Here is an 18,126-nt window from a genome sequence, read left to right on the forward strand (position 1 = left end):
GTGGCCCTAGTTGGCTACTGCTTCCTTTGTCAGCCTACTGTGCTTTGAACATGAATCTGTGCACTTTCTCTCACTCTTTTAAAGTTGTCACCCCAACTATACTGTGAGTTGACATGGAATCCTATCGTATTTTTTTTTTAATTAATTTTTATTGGTGTTCAATTTACCAACATACAGAAAAACACCCAGTGCTCATCCCGTCAAGTGTCCACCTCAGTGCCCGTCACCCATTCCCCTCCAACACCCGCCCTCCTCCCCTTCCACCACCCCTAGTTTGTTTCCCAGGGTTAGGAGTCTTTATGTTCTGTCTCCCTTCCTGATATTTCCCAACATTTCTTTTACCTTCCTTTATATTCCCTTTCACTATTATTTATATTCCCCAAATGAATGAGAACATACACTGTTTGTCCTTCTCCGATTGACTTATTTCACTCAGCATAATACCCTCTAGTTCCATCCACGTTGAAGCAAATGGTGGGTATTTGTCGTTTCTAATTGCTGAGTAATGGAATCCTATTGTATTTACTCATGTCTTATTCATATCATTAATGTAGTACCTAGCATAAAGTAAGCCCTCAATAACTGCTTCTTGGGTGGTTGAATGAATAAACTGATCAGCCATGTACACCACTGTACACCACCATCCTTAGGATTTCTGCCTCCATTAAAAAACCTTTTACCTTAATAGTAAGACCAGAGTAAATCAACATAAATGCTCTTCATGAATATGTTCATTTCCATGTAATTGTAATTCCTTACTATAATTTTCTCTATAGGGAAAATATCTTGTGTAAATATCACATAATACTTCCAAGACTAATTCTTTAATGTTTTCTCTAGTACATGTTTAATGGTGTGAGATATAATATTTAGGACATACAGTGGTCATGTAGGACATGGAGAATGTAACCCAAGGCTGACACCACTAATGCCTATAGAAATCCCAGGTTCACATGTTACTATGCCAGAGAACTGCATAGGGATTTGCTTTTCTTGCAGGAATTATGAAATGAAGCAGCAGAGATTGAGTAGAAATTCCATAATTCACTGCTCTACTCAGAGAAAGTCAAATGTTTATTAGGTTTTCAGTTGGTAACTGTTATTTTTAGGTATTGTTGTGAATTACATTTTAAGGAAGTGTGCCCAGAATTATTAAAATCTTCCATGTCAAATACTGCTTTGAAATAATTTTACCTTTACTGTTACGGGGAACAGCCTCACACAGATTTTTTTTTTAAATTTATTCATGATAGACATAGAGAGAGGGGGTGGGCAGAGACACAGGCAGAGGGAGAAGCAGGCTCCATGCCGGGAGCCCTATGCGGGACTCGATCTGGGGACTCCAGGATCACGTCCTGGGCCAAAGGCAGGCGCCAAACTGCTGAACCACCCAGGGAATCTCCCTTTTTTTCCCCCCCTTTTTTGTGTTCATTTCTAAAATTTCCTTTCAAACTATTTATCTCTGTGTGCATTGGCTTGTGTTTAGTTTGAAAAGTCACTTCTGTGTTTTCATTTAGGGAAGTGTATCTCTTACATAAATTCAGGTAAGACAGTAATAATGAATTCTGAGTTTCTGATCAGAGGCTGTGTTTGTGAGGAAGGAAGGAAGGCTGTGTTCAGAGGAAGGAAATGATAAGGATTTGTTTTAAGGGAAAAAAAAATCTGTATTTCAGATTCTCTAGTTTCTGGTGACACTGGATGTATAAGGCTCACATGGTGAGATATTTTCTCAGGAATAAAGTTTTGGTATGATGTATTATTATTCAGTGTTCAAGTGCCTGTGAGTGGGATAATACTTCTGTCTGTGGCCCTGAGCATAAACTTGACTTCAGAAGAGAAGGGGGTGCAGACAAGACGTTCTCTTTTTTTCTCCACACATGAGCAGTAGGACATGAGACCTGGGAAGAAAGAAGTAAGCAAAATGTGGAACGTTACTGCAACACAGCTTTGCCAGGTTTCAGAGTTTTGCTTTTTCTTTCTTCTTTTTATACTACAGTTCAGGTCACTCCAGTCTAATTGAACTTCTTCCTCTGAACTCCTGTAGTTCTTGGTTTGTATCATAAATCTAATCCTCTTAATGGATTGCTCTATATTGTTTTCTAGTTGTTTCAAATTTTGTCTTCTTGATGGTATTGAATGTCAAAGACAGAACAAGGCTAGCTTCACAGTGGACCTCTTGAATACATCCTATCTGTTGGAATGAGACAGAAATTACATAAGAATATTTTAGTATCCTTATGCCTAGTATTTCTGTAATGCTCACTGTTAGAATTTCATAATGCTTATTTTTTTAAGCAGAAATAAAGATTGCATTTCTTTCAAACAGACTTTATTAGTAATCATTTTTGACAGAGGAACAGAGATTGGAGCTATTTGTCTTTGATTATATAGTTAATGTTAGCTATATAATGCAAAAAGCTTCGATTTTCTTGACTTCCTAAGCTAAACCAACCTAGCATCAGCTTTGAGAGTTACATGAATTCTCTTAAGCAGATTTCATACTGGCTCTGGTGCCAGCTCATTGCCAACATTGACAAACATAGACACCCCCGCTGTGGTTGCTGCTAGGCATGGGAAGATGAATGCCTCCTGGTCAAAGCTTGAGGATGGTTTGGTGACATTCCATTTGTAAACAGATTTTTGGTGCTTGATAAATACACACATTCACACACACATACACACACATTCTTACAAAGAAAACTAAACTATGGCTAATTCTATTTCATAAAATAATCCTCAAGTCAACCAACTACAAGGGAGACTTTTTTTCTAGTTTTCCTGACTTGATACTCCATAAGAGGTATCCTGGGTTTTTGTAAAGTTCTGAAATTAAAGTTTTCTCTAGTTATTTACCAAGCATATAGTTGTATTCATGAAAATGCTAATAATTAACAATGCTATTGAAACACAGTGTCAACAATTAGCTTACCACATATCATGATTTCAAACTAACTGGGCTAAGAATCCAAGGTAGAAAGACAAAAACACTCAAAAATGTGTACTTGGCATTAAGAAATTACCAAACTAATAAAGAGAAAGTCATTTTAAGTTGAGTAGTCTTGAAATAATCATTATTATTTATGCAAATTATGGTCCTCTTTGGACATATACAGTATGACTTATTACTTCTGGACTTCATAGCTTAAAGGGAATTTCTACAAATATTTCACTTGCTTTGATCTTTTTAGACTTGGGGAGAAGTAGATCAAGTATTACTATCTCTGTGTATGGATGGGGAGAAATGTTTCTCAAGCTCAAATGAGTGGAGTTATTGTGCTTGTTTGATTGTTAACTCTGAGACTTGCTCAATTTCAATCCTTCCATCCTCTTTAGTTTTTCTATTCCAGATTGGGAGATTTCTCTTCTAGATGAAGATATACTCTGCCTGTTATACATCTATTCCATTGTCCCATTGTTTATATTTTCATTATTGAATGCCCATTTCCTATTTATGTCTTAATTTCCTCATCTGTCAAATGCAGATAATGATAGTGCTTATCTCAGAGGCTATCAGAAGAGGGCATAACATAAAATACAGGTAGCACTGTACACTGGAATACTGTGATTAATTTCCACATTTGTTTCACACTCATGTACACCAGGCACACATGGGACACATACACACACATACGTGCCTCACCTCAATTAGCAGTGGTGCTACTGTAGCTAGGTAGAGCCATGATTCGGTTTATCTGCAAGAGGTACAAATAGCACCTCCAACAGCACTTCTCAGACTTTTTTTCTCAGGACACCTTCACAATTTTAAGAGTTATTGAAACTCCCTAGAGATCTCTAAATTTCGGGGGATGATATCTACCAATTTCTGTATTAAATATTAGAAATTCAAAAAAATTTTTTGAATACTTATTATATTTTAAAATAACAATAATAAACCTATTAGTTAACATAAACAACTTAAAAATACTACCTTTTTTTGAAACAAAAGAATTGTGTGACAAAATCTGGCTGAGGCTTTCTGAAATCCATTCTTTGTCCTCATCAGGAAGGAGACAATGAGGCTTTGCCTTGGCTGTGATACTTATAAACATGCAAAGATAGAGATATCACCTACGAATTTGTCCATGTGATTGGGCACACACCCCACAACTATATAGATAAAGCTGGTAGAACCTGTAAGTGGCATTTTATGACTTATTTACTCTACCAGTAAATCACAAGGAGGCCTTCCTTCCACATACTTTTGCCTTAATATCCTTTAACTGAATTTTAGATTATAATGGTGATTATAAATATAAAATCACTGAGAAATGGTGCTTCTATGAATCAGTAACACTAAGAATATGACGAGAATATTGAAATGAAAAACGTTTTGCTGTAGTAAGTGATATTTTAAAGAAACTAAGATAGATACTGGCCTTCTCATGGCATAATAATAATGGCTTGTATTTACTTACTACATACCAAGTGCTGTTTTAAATACCTTTCATGTTTGGGATCTTAAGCATCTTACTCTGGGTTTCAGCTCAGGTGTGATCTCAGGTCATAAGATCCAGCCCATTCTGTGCTCCATGCTCAGAGTGCTCCTCTGCCACTCTCCACCTCTCTCTCCCTCTCAAATAAATAAATGAACTTTTAAAAATAAATGAATACTTTTCATTGTTTAACCCATTTTAATCCTCATAGTAGCCCAATGAATTAGGCATTATTATTTTTTTAAATTAACTTTTATTGGTGTTTAATTTACCAACATACAGAAAAACACCCAGTGCTCATCCCGTCAAGTGTCCACCTCAGTGCCCGTCACTGAATTAGGCATTATTATTACTGGTTCAATAACCTTAAATAACTTCTTTAATCTTTCTGTGGATCATGCAAGTTCCCTACTTTGCAGGATAACATGTAAATAGTGTGGCAGATGTTCTAGCACAAAATAGATGCTTAACAAATGGTAATTATTCTTATTCCTTGCTCCTTCTCTCTTTTTCAGTGTAGAATTGTCCCAGCATTAAGCTCTCGTGAAAGCAGTGCTTCGATAAACTCCTGTTGAAAGAGAATAGAAAGAAGAAAAGTAATGCACAGATTTTTTTTCCTGACCTTTCTTTTTCTGCTTAGCTCTTGATTTCTTTTGGGTCCATGTCCCTAGCATTGTGCTTATTTTCCCAGCTCCTAGTGTAAACATATCTTGACATCTGTGTTGCACAATCACAAGTACTAAAAAAAAAAAAAAATCCCTGCATTTATTTCATTTATAGAGACCAATCTTTCCTTTGAGAATATAATTGCTAACGTTTGGAATAATTCTTGAGAATTTCCGCAAAGCTGCTTGTATTTAAAATATTTTTCAAAAACATATGTGCATGTTTGCTTAAGCATATGCTGTATTTTTCTTTATCAAAAGCTGTTGATTAATATTTACATAAATATATCATGCAAAAAGATCACTCATTTTTCTGTGCTGCAGATATGCCTGGAAGAGATCATTTTGTATTCCTCTGAGATGTTAACTTTTGGCAGAAAAATGGAAAAATCTGTTTGACTTCTGTAGATGTAGGTGCATCTAGTGGGGGCAGTACAACCACTATAGGACTTAATGTAGAGTGAGTTTATGTTGTCAAAAACTCCAAATCCTCAAGGAGTTTGTTTGGTACTTTGAGCTTTTTTGAATGGTCAAAAATTACGTGCAGTTCTATGCATGCAGAAATTACATATTAGAAAGTAGTTGGATAGATAAATAAATAGATAGATAGGATTAAATGAAGGATTTGGTTTGGTTTTAAGACCTGGTATTTGACATTTTTCAGGTTCAGACCTCAGAATCAATTTTACTAAGTGTCAAAGCCTTCCTCCTTTCAATGTATGCTGTGTGGAGCACATGGCCACCAGCTGACTCCATGTCTTAGTTCATTGACCCCATTCCTTATGAAATGAAATATACACTACATTGCCAAACATTCAGTTGTCTCTCAGTTGGGCACCTGTTTAAATTTCCAGTGTTTGCGCCAGCTACTCCCGATATTGTGGTCAAACACTGCTGCTCACTCTTTCTCACTCATATCGTGGGTTTTCTGTGTTTGTGCCTTTGCATTTCCTGATTCCCATTAAGATTACAACCTTTGGAAAATCTATCTCAAATGAAATACATTCTTTAAAGCCTTTCCTTATTTCCCTCACCTGATATAATTACTTCTTTCTCTAGACTACTAGATCTATTTTGGTATAATACTCTCATGATACTTCTTATATTGTGCCTTATTGTGTAATTATTTAGTTGTTTGATTTCTCCTACTAAATTTCAAATCCTTCCAGAGTATGAGCCATGTGTCTTCTCATTTTTAAATAAGCTCTGGGGTCCAATGCAAACTATGCTTATTATAGAACACAAAAAAGATTTGCCTGATTCTTGTCCAATAAGCATCATCCTGGTAAAAATTCAGATTCCCAGGCAATTCCATGAGTAATTCTGATTTATTAAATATAGGTAGAGGACTAAGAATCTATACTTTCAGAAGCTTTCCAAATGATTCTGATGATTAATTATATATGAGAAACATTTAAGAAACTAAATTAACCAAATAATTGGTTAAAAAATCATGTTTGTGTCTCCTGATTACTATTTGAAAAGGAATATTTCTCAGAAAGGCTAGACTCTTTTTTTTTTTTTAAAGTTTTTATTTAAATAGAAAGGTTAGATTCATAATGTTTGTTTAAGGAGGAAAGCTTATTAAGCAAGTTCTATATAGGTAAATAGGATGTTATAATATGCTAACATCTTCACTATAAAGTTCTCTAAAACAAATGTTCGTTGTGTTTTGTTTCTCCTAGTGCTTATGAGATGGCATTTTGCCATGATGGCATTTGACTACTTTGTTGTCAGGATCTGACTTGTGAGGGCAAAACTTAGAGGAGAAATGAGGATCAGCTACAGCAGTGAGTGTGTGAAGACATTTCTCCAGAATCACGCTTGCCCTGTGGAGCAACGTGCACTCTGGAGTGAACTTGGATTTGGCAGAAAGGCCCATGGCCCTAGATCTTTCCCTGGCCTCCACATGGCAGTTATAGACTGTTAGAGAGTGCTTTGCAGGGAGGGTCCATGATGTCCTGCCCTTGAAGTGATTACCCCAGGCTTTTTTCTTGATGCTGCAGCCAGGACCGAGAGGATGCTGGAAGCTGTACCTGCTGAGCAGGGTGCTGGCTCTGGCTCCCTTGGCTAGAGGCATGGAGAAAAGAAATGTGTTTCTTTCATGTACAAATAAAAGTGTCCAATAATTTAGGGCAACAATGGGAATTTCCTTTATAGACAAAGATTGCAAAAGAAAGTTCTAGGATTAATGAGTGTTAAATGGTCTCCTAGCAGTAAATTTTCTGAGTATAACTTGTGTAATGTGTTTGGAACCAAATCTGTTGTAGGAAAAGAGACCATTTTAATTTAATTGGCCCTATTGGTAAGTAACTATATTATTAATTATGCAGATGCCTCCTTCTCCACTTTCCTGAATGCTTTGATAGCAAGTGAAATTTCTTTTCTTTAATCAGAAATAAGATAGTTTATACACATTCTGGAATTCTATTGGGCAATTTTCTAACAATGTTTCAGTGAATATTTTTGTTAGTAGACTTGTTTGTATATATGCAAAAGGAGTTTCTGTTGATGTGCTGTGTCCTGACAATATATATCCCATCCTCATCAAAGACTCTTAAAGAAAGGTAAATATGGTCTGGAACCTCTGGGAGTGCTCCCAAGTTAAGCCTGTATTTGGATATCCACAATCATGCCCTCAGTAGTGATGAACTAATATGGGGTATGGGGAAAAGGCAGGAGATTTCGAGAACAGTGGAGCTGGACTCATATCCTGGTGACTTTGGGCAAATAATTCCACTGGACTGGGACATAGTATATGAAGATAGTATTCAGTTATTTGGGTTATTTTGAAAATTCAACCCTATAACATTTGCAAAAATATCTGACATCTATATTGTGCCAAATGATGAATGATAGTCCCTGCCCTAAGGGACTCACAAGCATGTGGTAAAATCAAGATGGAAAAATCCAACATGGGGTCTAGAGAAGGCACCTATATGCTCAGAGTTTCCAAGAATGGTAACAGCAAGCTCATTTAATATGAGCAGAAAACAATCCTAGAGCATCCAGGGCTCTGTAAAAGTGAGGTATAGTGCTTTAACGGAGCTAAGAATCTAGAGCAAGTAATCCTAACTTTTAAATGAAACATTTCAAGTACTTAAACCAAAAGTAAAACAGAAATAATAGAGTAAGAATAATAGAATATGTTATTTACTACATGGAGAAAAAAAAATCACTAATGCTTTAGAGATGAGTTTTAGCTTCCTTTCTAAACACTGAAACAAATTGTTTATCATGCTTGTTTTTACAATTTTTTGATTACTTGTTTGCTTCCAGGCACTTTCAAAATAGCTTTGTCTAGTAACACCTCTAGATTATATAAGGGTGTTGTGAATAGAGTGCTACCAATTAAACAAACTCAAGACTAGAATTGTCACAATTTGTCAATGAACAATGTGGCAGGGCCAGGATTAGGGTGTGGAGAATGAGGCAGGGTCATGCAAGTACAGGGTTAGATCTTGTCCATATTAAACAGAAAAATGACCACCAAGAGTTTCTGACGCGCAGTTCCTAGAAACTGTATGTTACCTTACACAGCAAAAGGGACTATAAATGTGATTAGATCGAGGACCTTGATATGGGGGAGATTATACTGTATTATCTGGGTGGGTGCAGTACAATCACAAGGGTCCTTAGAAGCAGAAGAGGGAGACTGGTCACAGTGGCATATTGTGGGTGGTCTCAGTATGAGAAGGTCTCAACCCACCCTTGCTGGGTTTGGAGATGGAGGAAAGAGGCCATGTGTGAAGGAAAGCAGGCAGCTTCTAGAAGCTGGAAAAGGCAGGGAAAGTGACTCTCTCCCCTAGGGCCTCTAGAAGGAACACATCCCTGCGGACATCTTATTTTGATGAGATCCAGTGAGATCCACTTCAGACTTCTGATATACAGAACTGTAAGATAGTAAATTGGTGTTGTTTTAAGCGACCATGTTTCAGGTAAAATGTACAGAAGGCCTAGAAAACTAATTCACTGATTTAATTGAAAATTTTGGTATTTTTATGATTATAGATTTTTTTGCATTAGTTTTGATTTTAAAAACTTGCATTGCAATATTATTTATCTCATTAATTGATGTTTTGGCATCCAAGGTGAGTGCCTCACTTGCCTCTGCCTATTGTTGGTCTCTCATTGGGACCAAGGATGCATCATTACTGCATCACCGATAATGTTGGTGCTGGCCTCATGTAGAAAAATAATTGGCAAATTTGGTAGACCAACTCTCTTTTCATTTTGTCCAGCCTGACGAATGTCTTATATTCTTATCTGAGACAACAATGAGGGTTTAACTTTTGACTCTGACAAGCTATTATGGGTGAATATTAGCAGCAATATGGCAAAGAGTATATATTGAAGAACTGTTCTGTGGCATATCTTTATTATTATGGGAGATCTTAAAACTGAATAATCTGTGCTTCTGACATTGAATATTTCTGACATTGTCACCTGTCTGAAGGACTTTTTAAATATAAGTCAGTTTCAATGATTTACTTACTTTATCTGGGAATAGTATCTTCTATTACTTGGGTGACCCTAAGATTCAGTTCTAGACTTGGGTCATAAGCTGTCATCCTACAACTAGAGAAAGATCAAGCTCAGTTGTTGTTTTTTTTTCCCCTCCCATTAGCATGAAAGTGTGTGGTACCACCGTCCAACACAAAAGACTAATGTGCCTGGAGAACAACAGCAATAGAGTGGCCGTATAACAACAACAAGGACAATAACAGTACCATTTACAGAGTAAGTATTAAGTTTTCACATATTCCTCAAAAGCCTCTGTAAGGCATGTTCTATTATCCCTATTTCTCAGATGAGGAAACTGAGGCTCAGAGAGATATTAATAAATCAGAGCAGCTAACACTTAAATAGGACTTACTGTATGTCAAGTATTCTTTGAAGGGCTTAAATATATACTGACTCGTTTAACTAACCATAACCCTAGAGGCATTATCCCATTTTACAGATGAAGAAGTGGAGGCACAAAAAGTCAAGAAACTTTCCTAAGGTCATATGCCTTTTTTTTTTTTTTTTTGGTCATATGCCTTTTATTTATTTTATTTTTTTTTAAGATTTTATTTACTTATTCATGATAGAGGGGGATGGGGGCAGAGACACAGGCAGAGGGAGAAGCAGGCAGAGGGAGAAGCAGGCTCCATGCCAGGAGCCTGATGCAGGACTCGATCCTGGGACTCCAGGATCACACCCTGGGCCAAAGGCAGGCGTTAAACCGCTGAGCCACCCAGGGATCCCCGGTAATATGCCTTTTAAATGGAGAAAGTAAGTGACTTGCTCAAAGTCATACTGGTGATAAAGAAATTCAAATTTACTGTTAGAGGAGTAAGAATTCAAATTTAGATTCCCCTGATTTAAAAATGCTGTGCTCTTTTTACTATGTGAGTTGCCCCCTAGAACCTTAACTGATACAACTGATCTCACCTTGGTCACAATCTTCCCCTTCTCTGCATGAAATCCAAGGCATGGCTGGGGCCGTTTTTCCCTGGGAGGGGTATACAGACTCCAGCCCTGTGCCCAGGGCTCACAGCAATGGATGTGAATGCCACACCCTGCTGGGGTGTCTGCCGAGGCCTCCCCCTCTGCTCCTAATCCTAGCAGCACACTCGCAAAGGGGTAAACTGCTTTTCTCAGAGAGGATTTACAGTCCTGCCACCATGGCTTAGGCCAATCTTTATTGCCCTAGTACCTTGGGAAAGGTATTATCTGACCAGGGTGGGTAGTTGATAATGCTGTTACATCAATAGAACCTATCATAGTGTTAAAGTACAGTCTGTAGGATTCGTTTTACTCTACTTAGCAACACCTAGGAAGAGCTTTAAAGGGACACTTCAAAATGAAGGTCATTTTAAAAATTCAGATACCTAAAGATATCTTCTACAGGTTGCATTCAGATATGAAAGGCTTTTTTGAGTCTTACAAAATAACTGATGAAATTTGGGTGCTTTATTCCTTGAGGTATTTTTAGTCTTGCTCTTCCTAGTTGATTGTAACCTTAAATTTATTTTGGAGGGGCATTGTAGGATTAAAACTTTTGTCAATTTATATTGTAAATTCACATAAAGAGAACAATGACCATGACCTTTTCTCTGAGGTCAGATTCTCAATAACATAATCCGAGGCTGCATTCTTAATTTTGTGTAGGTATCAAAAATTCACTCATTTAGATGGTTCTGTTTTTACACATTTAACATTTATTAATGAAGGGCAGAGAAGTATCAGTTTTACAGCTGAAAACTATCATGATGCAAAGGCTGAAGAAAACTCTTGAGCAGGTATCTGAAGACCTGGTTTTTGTCTCACCCATTACTAGCTATGAAATTGTACTTTCCTGGGTCTCAATTTCTTCTTTCAAATGCAGTTCATATGAGATAGCCTTCCTACTTCACAGAGTAGATTGAAGAATGAGATTGTATAAAGATAATTTGAAGACAAATAATAAAGCATATTCTACATAATTAAACCATTGATTTTTTTTAAAGATTTTATTTATTTATTCATGAAAGACAGAGAGAGAGGCACAGAAACAGGCAGAGGAAGAAAGCAGGCTACGTGCAGTGAGCCTGACATGGGACTCGATCCAGAGTCTCTAGGATCATACCCTAGGCCGAAGGCGGCAGTAAACCGCTGAGTCACCCAGGCTGCCCGATATTAATTTTTTAAGGTAACTGTTTTCTAGGGACTAAATACACTAGTTTCTTATTCACATTTAGTTGCATCTTAATATATATATCATTTACTGTGTTTTAGATAGATAGATAGATAGATAGATGATAGATAGATAGATAGATAGATAGATAGACAGAACAAGTGACCATAAAATGAAGAGCATCTGACATCAGAATTAAGTTTAATGTATCTTTTTAAAAAGATTTTGTTTATTTATTCATGAGAGACACAGAGGGAGATGCAGACACATAGGCAGAGGGAGAAGCAGGCTCCCTATAGGGAGCCTAATGCAGGACTCGATCCCAGGACCCCAGGATCATGACCTGAGCCAAAGGCAGATGTTCAACTAACTACTAGGTCACCCAGGTGTCCCTAAATTTAATGTTTTGAGAAGTGTTCTGACCTGGCCTTTGTGGCCCTGACTTTTGCTCCATGCTCTGCAATGTCTAGTGGCTGCTTTCTAGCCCTTATTGTTAAGAGGTCATTCTACCTTTCAAGGCTTTACTTTTCCCATAAGTGAAAGACATGAAGATTGTATGAAGTAATATTCAAAGCCCATTCTTGATCTATTCAGTCTTTTCTACTGCCTTAGATTTAAAATTTTAACATCAGTTTTTGTTATCAAGGAGCATATTAATGAGTGAATGCATTATTATCTTTATACTTTTACTTAAAAATATAGCAGGAAGACTGACTTGAACTCATGTATTTGAGTGCACTAACAGTTTCATAAGACTCATTCATATTATTTAAATTTGGCATTACTAGTCTCATTAAACTCATATTTAGGATAATTGTTTAAAATTAACATTTATTTTAAAAAGTATTCCTTTGAGCAAAGCACTTTAATAAACACTTTTTATACATTATATTAGGTGATCCTAAAAGTAATCCTAAGCAGTAAGTGTGATTACCTCTATTTTGGAGATGAGGCAATTGAACTGGAGAAGAGTGAAATAAATTTTCAAGGTCACACAGTTGCTAAGGGTCATTTAGACTCTGAATCCAGAACTTTGCTTTACATTCTATCATGTAAGAGAGTAAGTTCTAGTTTGAGATATTCTGTGAATAGTCTAATGAAAGAGGCTTTCTTAGATTAAGCAAATAGAACCTCTCTATTTTAAAATATGAAGGGCCATCTTTGAACACCTGGACATAAATTCCTCCCCCAAAGATTTGCCTAAAGAATTTTTGGAAATCCTGACTTAGCAGTAGCAATGATAACTGTTTTGTTTTGTTTGGGTCTGGTTTGTTTGTTTTGCTGTAGTATTTTAGATCTTCCATGTTAGTTTCCAAAAAACTTTGAATAATTACAGTCAGATATTATGGTATGCAAGATAAAAATATTTATTGTTATTTTATATGCCACACCTAACATGGACTAGAAGAAAGCAGTCATGTAGCAAAGTTAGTCAAAGTAGACAAGTAATGGGACATTTTTCTTCTACGGCAAAATTAAGGATGAGGATAGGATGTTAGATTAATTAATTAAGGTCTCCATATCACTTGGCCATGTAACCACAAATTAAGGCACATATATCAGAGCAAGTCTTTCATATTACTCAGTAGAGGGAAATGGCATAATAGTTATATTGCCATTTTTAATTTAATATTTTTCATAATTTTCTACAGTATTCTAATAGATAAAATCTGGGATAAGTAAATGTTTTGATACTTTAAAGACCATACAGGTGGGGTTCCCAGGTGGCTCAGTCGGTTAAACATCTGCCTTCAAGCTTAGATCATATTCCAAGGGTCGAGCCCCGCATGGGGCTACCTGCCCAGTGAGGAGTCTCCCTCTCCTTCTGCCCATCTCCCCTGCTCATACTATCTCTCTCTCTTTATTCTCCCTCTATCAGATAAATAAATAAATAAAATATTTATAAAAAGAATAAAGACTGTAGAAGTAATATAACTTCATTTATTATGGGGAGTTAAGTGTAACTTGAGTGGAATAATAACAACAAAGTATTTCATGTGTACCTACAGACACAGGTGAAAGAGAGTGTAAAATAATTTCACAGAGAAGTTAGAAACATATCCCCTTAATGTACAGCATGATGACTCCAGTTAACAATTCTGTATTGTCTAACTGAAAATTACTAAGAGAGTAGATCTTTAAGTTCTCACCACACATGCACACATCCACAAAAGGTAACTATGTGAGGTGATGTGTTAATTAATCTTATTGGGGTAGTCATTCTGCAATTTGTTGAATATATATATATATATATATATATATATATATATATATACATATATAAATACATCAGTTACGTCTCAATAACTCTAGAAAAAAAAGATGTCTCAAGAATAATAGGTTACATTCAGAAGTATATTTTTTTCTTTATTCTAGTGTAGGTTCTGGCAACGTATGAGGACTTTTCATACATAATCTAGACTTACTGGCTTGTTCTTTGAGGGTTACAAAAATAGATTCATTGTATAGATGTGTGTGATCAGTATACAAGTTTCAAATTTCAATAAACTTAAAGGAGTACTGAAAAAACAAAAGCAAAATATCCTTTTACTCTTTAATAATTTAAAATAACCAAACTCATCTATGGGATTATAAGGCATAGATTACAAGTACAGTGGCTATGTGATTACGTAGTAACTAGCATGATTCCCCTTTCCCAGTCTGGAAAATGGTTGCCCATAGTCAAGATTCTTTATCCTTAAAATAAATGATTAAATGTAATCCAATGGTAGGTATTGGGCTAATAGTAATATTTATTTTCTTTTCCTAAAAATCTGACTTTTGGGGGCACCTGGTGGCTCAGTCAGCTAATCATCCAACTCTTGATTTTGACTTTGATTCAGGTCATGATCTTGAGATCATGGAGTCGTGGGATCAAGCTCCATTATCCGCTCAAGCAGTGTGGAGCCAGCTTGGGAGTCGCTCTCTCCTTTTCCCTTTGCCCCTCTGCACTCACGCACTCATCTTTTCACTCTCAAAAAAAAGAAAGTTAAATTTCTTACGAAAACTATTATTATTCTTGAAACAAATAGTGAAGTAGAAGTGTCAGAATTTAGAGGTGTTGAAAAAGACATCAGTATGTTCAACCAGAAAAGGAAAGAACTAAAAACTTTGAAACTACACTTAAGCAGGGTTTTAAAGTTTTTAAAATTTTGACATGAAAATACCACAGGTAGATTCCATGATATGAAGTAGCTCATATTTTTTTAACCAGTTAAAAAATGGTTCTCATTTGTATTATTTTCTCATTGTCTTATTTAATAAATAGATTTTTGATATAACATCAAGATGAATAATCTAAATGTTTTCTTGAATGGCAGGGAAAATATAAATGTCATTCAAGAAACTCAAAACCTAAGTAACTCAATTGCAACCAGTTAAGCATTTGGTTAACTCTTTGGAATAAATTTAAAGTCGTCTCAGTCATCCCCTCTGCTCTTTAAAAAAGTTCCCTGACACTTTCTTCAGCTCCAAAATGCAGCAAAACCAGTACTGTTTTTTTTGTTTTGTTTTGTTTTGTTTTTTAAATCAGTACTGTTAATGAACAACTCTCAGCATTGGTCAATAACTGACCTTGGTGCAGATTGCAGATTGTCTCTGAAAAGGGGCCAGTATGACTTCTAGAGCATCTAGAAAAAGGTCGATGGGGATATAGGGTTTGTGTATACCTGTGAAGGATCCTCAAAGATAGGGACTAACAAATATACCATATCCTAGCTGGTACTACCGCTTGAACATTTTATTGTTCTTAGTTTGTACTTCTGTACAAAGCTACTGTATTGAGCGATGATTCTCAAATCGGGGTCCCAGGCCCCCAGAATTTCACTACGATACTACGATGTTATTAACATGATCTTTACCTTCCTCAGCTGGTTCTGCTTCAGCTTTGGGTTAACTTCCAGTGGCATCCACAAAAGATGGCATGTTATAATGTTTAGAGTTTTAATGAGGATTTTTAAGGCACTGTTAGTTTTTATGTCATATAGCAGATAGGATTTTACTCAAGCATACTTGTCAGTTATAATTCTTCCAGAGGTTTTTTTTCTTCCCTTTTATTTCAACAACCAGAAGCTCTCTCCCCTGTCTCCCCTAAGAGTGCTTTTTTGTATCAAGAACAAATTAATCCATTTTTTTCCTCTTGAAAAGTTATTTCTGTTTTTATACTGCTCGTTAACTTTTCATTAAGTCTATGCTTTTCATTCTGTTTCCGTGTTCCTTGTACTTCCTGTTTTAATCAATAGTCCAGTATGAAATATCTGAGTAAATATATAAGTAAAATCTACTTAGCTCTCCATTTACTGGCTTAGCCTAAGGATGACTAGAAATTAAGTAACTGGAAAGTTTTAAAGTCAGTATCAAAACAAATCAAAACAAAGCCCTCTAATTTTGGGCTACATTCTCTTTGCAAGACTAGTTATCTTCCCCCATGTAAATTTCAATTATTTCCAAAGTTTATATTAAACTTCGTGTTTTGCAAGTCATGTCTTAAAGTATGTTACTTTGCCAATTTAAAAAATTGTGTTATTTTGCCAGTTTAAAAACGAATTAGAATTTTTTAAAACTCAACAATGCATATTATAGTATTAGCAAATTTGATTTATGGCATGTAACAGAAAAAAAAATGTTTGGAAAGTATCTAGATCACACTGGAAGTTAATTTGTAACAAAGAAATTGGCATAAGCAAGGAACTTCTGAGAATGCTTAGGCATTGTCCTGTTCAAACTTTGATTAAATCTCTTGGTTATAAATTTTTTTTGTCTTTTCATTAGTTATGAATTCCTCCTTCTCTTTCTTATTTTATACTTTTTATAAATTTGCATTGTGTCACATAGCAGAGCTGTTTTCTTACAGTGCTTATTAGTACCACTTAATGAATGGATGAAGCTCTCAGTGGATATTTCAAGTTGATTTATAGTGCTTTCTTTCTTTCCTTTTTTTTTTTTTTTCTTTTCCAATGCAATCATGGAGCAAAGTCCAGGGAGCTTCCTCTGATCATTCACAAACATGGGCTTCCCTAAAATGAATTGAGAAGAACAAATAACTAGAACTCAAAAGACTGAGGCCCTAAGCTTTATTCCACTAAACACTCTGCCTCCCTGAGATTCCATTTCCTTTTCTGTAAAATGTGAATAACAGTGCTAAGCCTGCCTTCCTAAGTAAGCTCAAATAAAAATTTGTTGTAAATTCACAAATGCTTTATTATCATAACTTCAAATTAAGGAAAGCATAATTTTCACGCTTGTCTGATCATCAGGAAAAATTCAAATGATAATTTTACACTCTTGATGAAACCCACAATTTTTCACCTTTTATACTTATAACAATTGTCTGTGAGCTATTCATTTTGAACAATTTAAAGTGTTACCATCATATCCATCATGAAAGCAACACTGTGTTATCAGATTTGCAAGCCAACATGCCTTATTTCAAATAATCCTGACTTCAACAATAGTAATTGTATAAGGTATAAGATCCTGAGCAAATTTCTTAATCTTGTTAAGCCTCTATTTTCTCTGGAAAGAGGATAATAATACTTACTTGATAAGGTCATTAGAGAATTAAACGAGAAGTATTTTTAAAAGCCTCCAGTACATAGAAGACTTCAGTGAATGGTGTTGGAGGATGATGATGATAATGCACAATAAGAAGAAAGGTACTTATTGTTAATGATACTGGAGAACTTAGTTCTTATCTCACAAAGTCAAAGAATGAATCCAGTGGACAACAAGAGAGTGAGCAAAGCGATAGAAGTTTACTAAACAGAGATACAAAGAAAGCTCTCAGAAGTGAGAGGGGTCCCCACAGGGTTGCTCCTGAGGCCTTTTATGGTCTATCTTTTATAGGAAGCTGACCAGGGAACTTGGTGAATTTCTTGTCAATATCAGGGTGGATATTTAGAACAAATATGGTGGACTAATAACTACCATAATAACAAACAAGATGTTTTTTGTAAATATCATGAGCCCAAACAAGGGGTTCCCTTCTCTCTGATTAATAATATTTCTTTACATCTGGGATTTCTGTGATTACTTAGTAGCCATTAAAGGAGGATACTCCCTAACATTTTGGAGCTAGGGAGCCAGGTTTATTTTTTTCCTGTTTTTACTATATTATATCTGTTTTATTGGGATAGGTAGGAGCCTGACTCTGGGACCTTTCCCTTATCTCTCACTGCCTAGCCCGTCTGCCCCTGACTCCTACATCATTGACACCTGACTCAGGCAGTATAGTTATTAGGCTGATGTGAACAAGTCAGTGGAATGTGGTGGAAAGATTTTACATGCCAATTACATATAAATTAAGAAATGCATTCTTCTGTTCCCAAGGACAACTTTCAACATGAGCAAAAACATGAACAGAATATTT

General features: G+C 35.9%; 1 long non-coding RNA gene across 1 annotated transcript in view; it reads left to right on the plus strand.

Moving 5' to 3' along the window:
• Nucleotides 1-18,126, plus strand: part of LOC121480193 — a 48,580-nt gene that overhangs the window by 1,685 nt on the left and 28,769 nt on the right. The window contains exon 2 of the long non-coding RNA XR_005984906.1: nucleotides 9,726-9,838. This is a non-coding gene — a long non-coding RNA (uncharacterized LOC121480193). The remainder of the gene's footprint in view (nucleotides 1-9,725; nucleotides 9,839-18,126) is intronic.

This window comes from Vulpes lagopus, chromosome 21, assembly GCF_018345385.1.
Source record: "Vulpes lagopus strain Blue_001 chromosome 21, ASM1834538v1, whole genome shotgun sequence".
NCBI lineage: Eukaryota > Metazoa > Chordata > Mammalia > Carnivora > Canidae > Vulpes > Vulpes lagopus.